Source organism: Diabrotica virgifera, chromosome 8 (assembly GCF_917563875.1).
Source record: "Diabrotica virgifera virgifera chromosome 8, PGI_DIABVI_V3a".
Taxonomy (NCBI): domain Eukaryota; kingdom Metazoa; phylum Arthropoda; class Insecta; order Coleoptera; family Chrysomelidae; genus Diabrotica; species Diabrotica virgifera.
The window spans coordinates 68,651,761-68,664,029 of record NC_065450.1 but is presented as its reverse complement, the minus strand read 5'-3'; the positions used below and the strand labels follow the sequence as shown (position 1 = coordinate 68,664,029).

The 12,269-nt window shown below is 33.6% G+C and overlaps 1 protein-coding gene and 1 long non-coding RNA gene across 5 annotated transcripts in view; both read left to right on the top strand.

Moving 5' to 3' along the window:
- LOC114336287 (tight junction protein ZO-2) overlaps positions 1-12,269 on the top strand; it is a 390,572-nt gene that overhangs the window by 244,390 nt on the left and 133,913 nt on the right. The window lies entirely within an intron of this gene.
- Positions 6,684-8,704, top strand: LOC126889441 (uncharacterized). Its single transcript, XR_007700031.1, has 2 exons — positions 6,684-7,514; positions 7,613-8,704. It is a non-coding gene; the product is annotated as an uncharacterized LOC126889441 (long non-coding RNA).

Genomic DNA, 12,269 nt, shown 5'->3' with positions numbered 1-12,269 from the left:
CTCTTTTCTATTCATTCCATGCCACATACCGTCATTTTTTAAGTTATACTTCTTTAGGCACGAGGGTGAATTTTTATTTTTCTGGGCGCATGCGCACACCGACAGTATGGTATTAGTCGCTACATCTTTTAAGTTATGTAGCGCAAATAAGGTGTGCGTGAAAAGAATATATTATTAGTGTTTTTAGTAAATATATTTATTATAATTTTTGTGTCTGTGGATTTGTCTTCCTCGTAATAAGTAAGTATTATTGAAAATGTTTATTTTTAATTAATCTATCTGTCACCTTGATTGTAATTATGTCCGAGAAATGATCGTCTGTATATACAGAACGGTGGTAGCTCATCGGTAGAGCATTCGCCTACGGATTGAGAGGTCCCCCGTTCAAATCCGGACAAAGTCATATTATTATTATTTTATTTTTTTTTATTTTTGGTATTCTTTTATTTCTTTCTAAAATTAAAACATTAAAAGGGTAAACCCTGTAGTTGGCTGTATACCTTTGTTAAGACAACGTAGAATGAAGTAAACACTTCTGTTGTATATAGGTATATTATAAATTTATTAAAAAATTTTAAAATTCATCCACAAGGGAGTGGTTGTACAAAACGTTTTCGGTCAAACTGACCATCCTCAGTGTAAACCTGGAAATAAGTGAACCACTTAGATTGAAATGCAAAAGGGTGAAATTTTGACAGTTAAAAAAGAAAATGTGGTTACTTACGTCCAGTGTACAAGTAATTGAAACTAGCCACTTGAATAGGTGTAAAACCTCAAAATAACATTATTGCTACATTATGAGCTGTATAGTAATCGACAATAAGTCGATGTCTTAAGATTAAAAATGTATCACATGTGGATGTATGTCATCCTTGCTCGGAATTAGCACAAGGTTGTGATCAGGTGAGAGGTTAACAACCAACTGATTAGACAGATTGGTGCCTGAAAATTCATGACAAGATGTCAAAGAAGATAGGTGGATTTCTCAAATGTCAACCGAAAAATTTTTGACAATGTGCATTAATATTTAACTTAATTATTCAATTGTGAATATGCAACTATTAAATTTGTTTGATATGAATTCTAAATTGTAAATAAAGGTTAATAAGCTATAATGATATATTCATTAGTGCACCGTAAACAAAAGCAAAATTCTACTCATATGCTGTGACGTCATAGACTGTTTGTCTACTGTATAGGACTGATAATAATTATATTAATTTGAGCAAAGTTATAATGAATTGAAATGAATTATTGAAAATTATATAGAAAATTTTTAAAATTTTTTTTTTTTTTTTTTTTTATCAAAATATGATATTTTAATAGAGTAGCAGCTGTAGAATTGGAAGTAATGCCAATAGTGAATGGTCGGTTGCATATGTTTCAGGGAACCAACGAATATAATGAGAAAATACCAATCTATAGATCTGTAATGTGAATTATTGGAGGTATTAAAGGAAATGATATTAAAAAAGGGAAGTGGAATTGAAAAAATGTATGTACATATCTTAATCAAGAAATCTTCTCTAAAAATATTTTGTTATGACTGAATGTAAAAAGTTTGTCCCATATAGAACTATTGAAAATCTAAATTTAGAAAAATTATTAAAAAAGGTGATAAGGTAAGTTGCCTATGTTCAGTGGACAAATAAATGAAATATAATTACTGTTTTGAAATTAAATTGTGAGAATTGTTAAATGGATAAAGACTGATATTAAATTAGGAAAACTGCGCTGAAAGAAATGTACATGTTTTGATCAAAGAAGAAAATTAATTTTGATTGTAAGCTCTAAATGTAAAAAGAATATGTCACATATTAAACTATTAAAATTCTAGATTGAATATTGTATTGACCAAAGTTGATATTAAGTAAATTTATTAAATGTTGATAGCTGAGATTTATTTTTTAATTTTAATCTGAATGAAAAATAGAGTGAATCAATTAAAATGTTGGAAATTCAACAAAATTTTTGGTTATTGTCTATATTAGAATGTCATATCCGAAAAGATCAAGGGTTCCATGGTGTGATTTTGATATAATGAGAAAATGATTTTGTTAAGTGAAAATAATTAAAGAATGAGATGGAAGAGATAGAGTCTTGACAGGAGCACAGAGTGAAAGAGACTGGAAGTACTAAAAGAATATTTGATTAGGTATAATGTTTGGGTTTTTTGTTTATTTTGGGTTTGTCGTGGTATGTATAGGAAAGAAGGCCAATGTGAAGGTGAATAAAAATATAGAATTATGGAAATAATTGTCTATGAATGGGGGTGAAATCACGGTTAAGAGAAAGTTGACGGTTAACACAGTTTGGACTTGTCCTTGCGTCCCTGACAATCTCTAAATCCTCATATAGGTCTAAACGAAGGGTATTCTTATCTTGGATGTTATGAATCAAAGTCACACCATCTGGGATGTTAAGGTGGTGTTTGTTGACTTTGAGATGGTGAGAGAAAGCTGATGTATTGTCACGTTTAGTGTGCTCTGCTGCTCTAGTAGACAGTGATCTATAGGTTCTTCCTACATAAGAGGCATCACAATCGGAACAAGATAATCTGTAAACACCACTACGATTCATAAAGTTGATTGGATCTTTAGTGTTAGATAATGTTTTGTTGAGAGTGTTATTGACTTTAAATGATATGTGGACATTGTCCGAAGAACAGAGAATGTGTTTGATCTTCTCAGATATGACAGTATTATGAAAAGGTAGGGACCTATAGATTGGTGTGATGACTGGGTTTGAATTGTAAGCTAGTTGCTGAAGACGATTGGATTCTCTTTTCCGGATGAGCTTGTCGATTATATTAGGGTTGTAATCATTGTTGACTGCTATTTGTTTGATTATATTAAGTTCCTTGTTAAATTCAGCTGTAGATAGAGGTAGTGTATGTAGTCTATGGATGAAACTCCTAAAAGCAGAATATTTATGAGACAGTGGGTGGTTGGATGAAGAATGGATAACATGATCAGTTTGAGTAGGCTTGCGGTAAATACCAAAGTTGAACTGGTTGTTGAGTCTGGTAATGGAAAGGTCTAAAAAATTAATGGCATTAGATGATTCTAGTTCCATAGTAAATTTGATATTGGGATGGATTTGATTGATTTTGAATAAAAGGTGATTAGCTGAGTCTTGCTGACCATCCACAAAAACGAGACAATCATCTACGTAACGGAACCAATGTAGAACTTCAGGATTTTTCATGATATAATTGGATTCTAAATGATCCATAAAAACATCAGCTAGAAAGGGGGATAAGCAACTACCCATTGCTAAACCATCTGGTTGTTTATAGAAATTATTGTTAAAAATAAAGAAATCTTGTGATAGACAAATTTGTAGAATATCTATTATCGAAGAAATGATATGGGGTTGAATAACCTTATTGATTAGGAGAGTTTTTACCAGACTAATTGTTTCATTTTTGGGTACTGAAGTAAATTACCATTTACTTCAGTACCCAAAAATGAAACAATTAGTCTGGTAAAAACTCTCCTAATCAATAAGGTTATTCAACCCCATATCATTTCTTCGATAATAGATATTCTACAAATTTGTCTATCACAAGATTTCTTTATTTTTAACAATAATTTCTATAAACAACCAGATGGTTTAGCAATGGGTAGTTGCTTATCCCCCTTTCTAGCTGATGTTTTTATGGATCATTTAGAATCCAATTATATCATGAAAAATCCTGAAGTTCTACATTGGTTCCGTTACGTAGATGATTGTCTCGTTTTTGTGGATGGTCAGCAAGACTCAGCTAATCACCTTTTATTCAAAATCAATCAAATCCATCCCAATATCAAATTTACTATGGAACTAGAATCATCTAATGCCATTAATTTTTTAGACCTTTCCATTACCAGACTCAACAACCAGTTCAACTTTGGTATTTACCGCAAGCCTACTCAAACTGATCATGTTATCCATTCTTCATCCAACCACCCACTGTCTCATAAATATTCTGCTTTTAGGAGTTTCATCCATAGACTACATACACTACCTCTATCTACAGCTGAATTTAACAAGGAACTTAATATAATCAAACAAATAGCAGTCAACAATGATTACAACCCTAATATAATCGACAAGCTCATCCGGAAAAGAGAATCCAATCGTCTTCAGCAACTAGCTTACAATTCAAACCCAGTCATCACACCAATCTATAGGTCCCTACCTTTTCATAATACTGTCATATCTGAGAAGATCAAACACATTCTCTGTTCTTCGGACAATGTCCACATATCATTTAAAGTCAATAACACTCTCAACAAAACATTATCTAACACTAAAGATCCAATCAACTTTATGAATCGTAGTGGTGTTTACAGATTATCTTGTTCCGATTGTGATGCCTCTTATGTAGGAAGAACCTATAGATCACTGTCTACTAGAGCAGCAGAGCACACTAAACGTGACAATACATCAGCTTTCTCTCACCATCTCAAAGTCAACAAACACCACCTTAACATCCCAGATGGTGTGACTTTGATTCATAACATCCAAGATAAGAATACCCTTCGTTTAGACCTATATGAGGATTTAGAGATTGTCAGGGACGCAAGGACAAGTCCAAACTGTGTTAACCGTCAACTTTCTCTTAACCGTGATTTCACCCCCATTCATAGACAATTATTTCCATAATTCTATATTTTTATTCACCTTCACATTGGCCTTCTTTCCTATACATACCACGACAAACCCAAAATAAACAAAAAACCCAAACATTATACCTAATCAAATATTCTTTTAGTACTTCCAGTCTCTTTCACTCTGTGCTCCTGTCAAGACTCTATCTCTTCCATCTCATTCTTTAATTATTTTCACTTAACAAAATCATTTTCTCATTATATCAAAATCACACCATGGAACCCTTGATCTTTTCGGATATGACATTCTAATATAGACAATAACCAAAAAAAATTTTGTTGAATTTCCAACATTTTAATTGATTCACTCTATTTTTCATTCAGATTAAAATTAAAAAATAAATCTCAGCTATCAACATTTAATAAATTTACTTAATATCAACTTTGGTCAATACAATATTCAATCTAGAATTTTAATAGTTTAATATGTGACATATTCTTTTTACATTTAGAGCTTACAATCAAAATTAATTTTCTTCTTTGATCAAAACATGTACATTTCTTTCAGCGCAGTTTTCCTAATTTAATATCAGTCTTTATCCATTTAACAATTCTCACAATTTAATTTCAAAACAGTAATTATATTTCATTTATTTGTCCACTGAACATAGGCAACTTACCTTATCACCTTTTTTAATAATTTTTCTAAATTTAGATTTTCAATAGTTCTATATGGGACAAACTTTTTACATTCAGTCATAACAAAATATTTTTAGAGAAGATTTCTTGATTAAGATATGTACATACATTTTTTCAATTCCACTTCCCTTTTTTAATATCATTTCCTTTAATACCTCCAATAATTCACATTACAGATCTATAGATTGGTATTTTCTCATTATATTCGTTGGTTCCCTGAAACATATGCAACCGACCATTCACTATTGGCATTACTTCCAATTCTACAGCTGCTACTCTATTAAAATATCATATTTTGATAAAAAAAAAAAAAAAAAAATTTAAAAATTTTCTATATAATTTTCAATAATTCATTTCAATTCATTATAACTTTGCTCAAATTAATATAATTATTATCAGTCCTATACAGTAGACAAACAGTCTATGACGTCACAGCATATGAGTAGAATTTTGCTTTTGTTTACGGTGCACTAATGAATATATCATTATAGCTTATTAACCTTTATTTACAATTTAGAATTCATATCAAACAAATTTAATAGTTGCATATTCACAATTGAATAATTAAGTTAAATATTAATGCACATTGTCAAAAATTTTTCGGTTGACATTTGAGAAATCCACCTATCTTCTTTGACATCTTGTCATGAATTTTCAGGCACCAATCTGTCTAATCAGTTGGTTGTTAACCTCTCACCTGATCACAACCTTGTACTAATTCCGAGCAAGGATGACATACATCCACATGTGATACATTTTTAATCTTAAGACATCGACTTATTGTCGATTACTATACAGCTCATAATGTAGCAATAATGTTATTTTGAGGTTTTACACCTATTCAAGTGGCTAGTTTCAATTACTTGTACACTGGACGTAAGTAACCACATTTTCTTTTTTAACTGTCAAAATTTCACCCTTTTGCATTTCAATCTAAGTGGTTCACTTATTTCCAGGTTTACACTGAGGATGGTCAGTTTGACCGAAAACGTTTTGTACAACCACTCCCTTGTGGATGAATTTTAAAATTTTTTAATAAATTTATAATATACCTATATACAACAGAAGTGTTTACTTCATTCTACGTTTTCTAAAATTAGTTTAATATTTAAATACAATACAAAAAAACTGTTTAAAGTAGATATATTGATTTCGTTGAAATCATAATATGAAGTTAGATTATATTGTAATAGAAGTATAACTTCTTACGTGCGTACAAAGAACACACACATTCTTTTTTTTTATTAACGATTAATAGATTAATAGGTGTTTTTTAAGTCGTCCTGTCGCTATTTATCATAATAATCCATGTAATGTACAAAGTTCGTAATATACAACGTCATAGGCTGTTCAATAAGTTTTGCGGTTCGATAAGAGAGGACCTTGCTATTAACATATTTTTTTGTTATTTTGTCCAAAAACAGCAACAACAAAAATCGTAGAAAAAATACAGCACATCGTATTGGAAAGTCATCGAATGCCTGAAAGAGATTTAGTAGAAGCCCTAGGCATGTCAGTGGGCAGTGTAACAATATTTTGAGTGAAGTATTGGGTTTCAGAAAGATGTGTTCACAATGGGTGCCGCATTCGCCAATAATGGAACGAAAACACACTCGAATGCCACAACATTTAGTTAGAGCAATGGTTAGGTAAAATTTAGAGCTTTTTCGGAAGGATGAAGTGTATTTGTGCGTCAATTCATCAGCATGGATGAGACTTAGGTCTATCCTCATGATCCTGAATCAAAACAAAAGCTAAAAAGTGGTGTGAACCTGGTTTTTCGGCTCCAAAACGAGTTCGCGTTCAGAAATCGGACAAGAAGGTGTTAGCATCAGTTTTTTGAGATGCGAAATGAATTTTGTTTCTTGATTACTTGCAAACTAGTTGTAATGATACGCCGATACGTCGAACACGCATCGACACTTAGAACCGTGCGAGTTTCACAAATCGCGCAGATGGCCCCACGCAGTTCCACTTTTCCGAAACAACACTGACAGAGGGATATTTAAGGAGGCCACAAGCAGAGAGCAAACATCCGCCAGTCTTGAAGCGACAGCTCTGGGCTCCACAACCAGCCAAGCGAGGTGAGCTAGGCAGGCCGACCTGAGTACCGAGGTACCGTGGTGAAGTGATCTCGCAAGCTAAGGAAGGCCAACTCGAGGCGCAAGGTGTACCGTGGTGAGGTAATTTGCGGCTCATAAGTAAACGGTGGCAAGGGTGGTGAGTGAGCTCCCGATAAATTTATATATTTGAATAGCGTGACTGTTTTACAAACTTAAACATTTCATATTATTGTTAATTTTGCTCTTATTTTTCAGACGTCTATCCGGAGGAGGACTTCGCTGCGACCCGGCGACGCACAGTGGTTCCAAATGCCGAAAACGTGGTCATGAAACTTCAAAAGCGTATATTGTTTATACATTTTGAAATTACTTTCGTTCTTAAGGGTTTTTGGCATCGCTGATTACGAATCTGGTATTATTTTTTCTGAAAAACAAAATGGCGGATCCAACATGGCGGAAATAAATTAAAAATATCAATCAAAAAGGAAAATTTTTTGTCAAATTTGGTAGGTTAAGGTCGCTGATTACAAATCTAACATTACATTTTTTATACAAAATGGCGGATCCAATATGGACGAAAGAAATTCGAAAAATTTTATATTATAAGGGACTTTTGAAACTGCTGATTACCAATACATTTTCTTTATGAAGTATAATATTCAGAACCTATTACTTATGTACAACTGCCCATACATACTCAACAATCGCCAGAATCATGTAATATGCGTCATTTCCCACTTTTGTATTCAAACAACTGTCAGCAATGCATAGGCAGCTGAACCAAAGTGATTCTGTATATTCTTACTATATATTTTTAGACTAATAAACATTAGTCGCAAAATTATGCAGAATTTTGTACTTTTTGAATGCATCTTTACAAAATTTTAATTATTTCAAGTATATTTTCACTATTTCTGCATTAACAAATTTAAGGCATTTATTGTTAATAAATGTTGATTTAAGTTACATCTTACATTACTACATACTTAAAAAAGAAGAATCTGCTTTAGAGCGATAAAATTGATAAACTACAAAACGTTTTACAGCGTTTTCAATATACGCGTTCTTTTTCACTTTCTCTGCCGGCCAAAATAACCCCGGACATGGCCCACTTGTTCCTGATTTGTGAACCAGAATACATTCAGTCTCTTCCTCATACCTGCGTATTAGGACTCTACGATAGTATGAGAAAACAACTGTAAACCTGAAAATCCCTAAATAGGGACTCCTTTTTTCGCCTTATGACCACGTTTTCAGCATTTGGAACCACTGTGGATAGAATGATATTTTATTTTTATTTCTTTTGATCTGTAAATAATTAGACTGAATATATTTATTTTGTTTTAACCTGTGTTTTACTGAGTCTGTCGTCTTAGAAGAACTACCCATCAAAACAATAAATTCGTAAAAAAGACCGTTTTGGAGAAGAAAAAATTCCTTTTCATCAGTAAAATGCACCGTGTTATATGAGCATTTTGACAATGGCTAAAATTCATGAATTGAAGTTCGAATTGTTGAAGCATCCACCGTGTTCACCAGATTTGGCCCCTAGCGACTTCCATCTGTTTCAGTACTTATTCATCATTTTCCATCAAATGATGAGGTCATAACAGCTGTGGAAGCGTATTTTGCAGCCCTTCTAGATTATCACTTCGGGAAGACTATACAACAAGTGTATCTCAAACCACAAAATAGTGTTTTTGTTCTCATCCAACGACTTTTCAGATTTTGCATTTATAAAAACTGTAATGTATCAGCCCTAAATATTCTGCTGACACACACATGTGCTCAAGACGTTCAATAAAAGCCGGACTTTTAACGGACAAGTTTTATTGTAGAATTCAAGTAACATACAAGAGAGAGATACAGCTTACAATTTCCTTATATATTATTACTACAGTGGAGTGGGATGGTCACTGACGTCAAAATGAGCAGTGACACCGCGCGAAATACAAATATCCGAAACCTAGTATGTACATATATCACAGAAATTCTTACGACTTTCATTTTATTTCCCTTAATTCAGTTAAAAGAAATTACAGAAAAATTGCGCCACCTTTCACTGATTGGGCGACTATTAGCGCTGATTTATAATTATCCAACATTAAAACTTTTTATCGGTGTATAATAAAGAGTTGCTCAAGCCTTGGGGGACTTGCCCTCGTCTCCATTTTGCGACAATAGCGAGAGAGAAAGTAATTAACTAAATGATTGGCCATTTTAGGTACGAAATCGAGCATTGGCCGCAGCCAGCGTCGTGATAACATCAAAGTAGAAAAATAGGGTTCCCGTTCACTGATCGAGATGAAAGAGACATCAAAAGAGACACATTTTTACGTCCATTAATCGTCTCGTGTCTGCTTCTGTAGCTGTACCTATACCGCGAACGGATCCACCCATTTGTGGCATTCTCGGAAAACGTACACTTAATGGCTTGAAACGAAAATTGATGCTTGAAAGTTCTATGTCGAGTTATACAAATTCGAACCAATTTACATGTTGAAAAGGGTTCCAAAGTTTAAGGAAAGACCAAAGTTTAAAGAAAGAGCACACTTTGTATCTTTACTAACTGAATTTTTTATGTCCATCAAGTTAGCAGAACAAAGTCAGCAGAACACAGTTATTATTGTACCATAATTAAGTGTAAAGAAAATGCAAACTTAATGTTTTAAGACAAAATTTTATTGCTCTTTTTTTAAATTATGTCATGTTCTGCCAACTTGATTTCAAGCTAGCAGAACAGTAGTTAAAAAATTGATAAACCATTATTTGTAATAATTTAATACCAGAGTATTCACTGAAATTAATGCAAATTTAATGTTTCAAGAACAAATTTAGTGCTCTTTTTTTAAGTTATCGCATGCTCTGCCAACTTGATTTGAAACTAGCAGAACAGTAGTTAAAAAATTGATAAACCATTAGGTATTTATAATAATTGAATACGAGAGTATTCACTGAATTAAATGCAAATTTAATGTTAAAAGACAAAATTTATTGCTTTTTTTTAAGTTATGGCATGTTCTGTCAACTTGATTTCAAGCTAGCTACTGGCATTATTTTGAAGTTGTTGTTCAAGATGAGAGGTCCGGAAAGGCCGAAATTAATCTTAACAGACAAAGTCATTGAGTATTAAATGAAGTAAAAGAAAGACGTACTCACAATCATTTAATTTCACTTCGACGACCGGTTTCGATCTCTACAATATACAGATCATCTTCAGGTCAGCGTTACAAGTGATTAAATGATTTAATCATCACATCATTTAATCACTTGTAACGCTGACCTGAAGATGATCTGTATATTGTGGAGATCGAAACCGGTCGTCGAAGTGAAATTAAATGATTTTGAGCACATCTTTCTTTTACTTCATTTAAAATGAACTCGTATGTGCAACCCATTCAACATTTTCATTGAGTATTATTAAAATACAAAAGTGAAATAGTGTTACCGGGCGATAAAGTTGTAACGCATACACCCATACATACGATGTCTGGGAAAAGGTATCGCAAGAGCTGGAAGGGATAAAAAGCCCAAAATCCTACATTACGTATGCAACAACACAGATTTCGTGTGAGATTTGAATGATAAAGAAAAACGTACAAAGACATACGAACATATTTACAAAAATACGCATGTACGAGTAGGCTACCGAAGACGATATGAATTGCAGTGATTCAGATTCTTCCAGTCATGGAAATGAAACAGTAAGACATGTAACAATTTCAATGAAAATGACTGTTTGAGACAACTTGTCATGAAGAAAACCTACAAAGGTCGTGAGGTGCTAAGGTTGGAGCCGGGTGTGTGGTAAATATTTTTTCTACGGCCGTGCTAAAAGAGTCACTTTCACGCACGCATTTCGTTTCCGAAAGTTGCACTTTCCCGCACGGCGTGCGTGAAAGTAAATTTTTCCGCACGGCGTGCGGAAAAGTAAAATACCCTGTAATATGGTATTATAATATATTATAATACATCATCATCATCCAGCCTCAAAAGTCCACTGCTGAACATAGGCCTCCTCCCCTCGTTTCCAACCCCATCTATCCTGCGCCGCCCTCATCCAGTTTTTATTTACCTTTCTTAAGTCGTCAGTCCATCTTGTAGGTGGTCGACCGACGCTTCTCTTGTCTTCTCTTGGCCTCCATTCCAATAACCTCTTCGTCCATCGCCCATCTGTCATTCTGGCTACGTGTCCTGCCCATCTCCACTTCAACCTCCATCGCCCATCTGTCATTCTGGCTACGTGTCCTGCCCATCTCCACTTCAACCTCCTCTCGATGACGTCAGTCACCTTTGTTCTTCTCCTGATTTCTTCGTTTCTGATTTTGTCTCGCAGAGTTATTCCTAACATTGACCGCTCCATTCTTCTCTGCGTGACTCTTAGTTTGGTAGCCGAGGCTTTAGTTAAGGTAAGTGTTTCTGATCCGTACGTCAAGACTGGGAGGACGCACTGATCGAATACCTTTTTCTTTAGACATGTGGGTAACTCACTTTTAAAAGTTTCTCTCAGTTTTCCAAATGCTGCCCACCCAAGACCGATTCTTCTCTTCAGCTCATGAGTCTGGTTATCCCTGCCAATCGTAATTTCATGTCCCAGGTATTTATATCTATCTACGAGTTCTATTTCCTTCCCACCAATACTGATGTTCTGGTTGGGTACCAAATTTGTCATTATTTTTGTTTTTGAGATGTTTATATTTAAACCTACATTTTCTGTAGCTACAACGAGTTCTTGTACCATCTCTCTTGCCATACCTAGATCCTCAGCTACTATGACTATATACTATGTATTATGTATTATAATACATGCAATAAACTAATATTTAGATATTATTTACTAATTTATTTCAAATTTACCTTATTGTGTTCATGTTTTAATGAAATTAGCGAGATAATTCGATGAAATAAAATT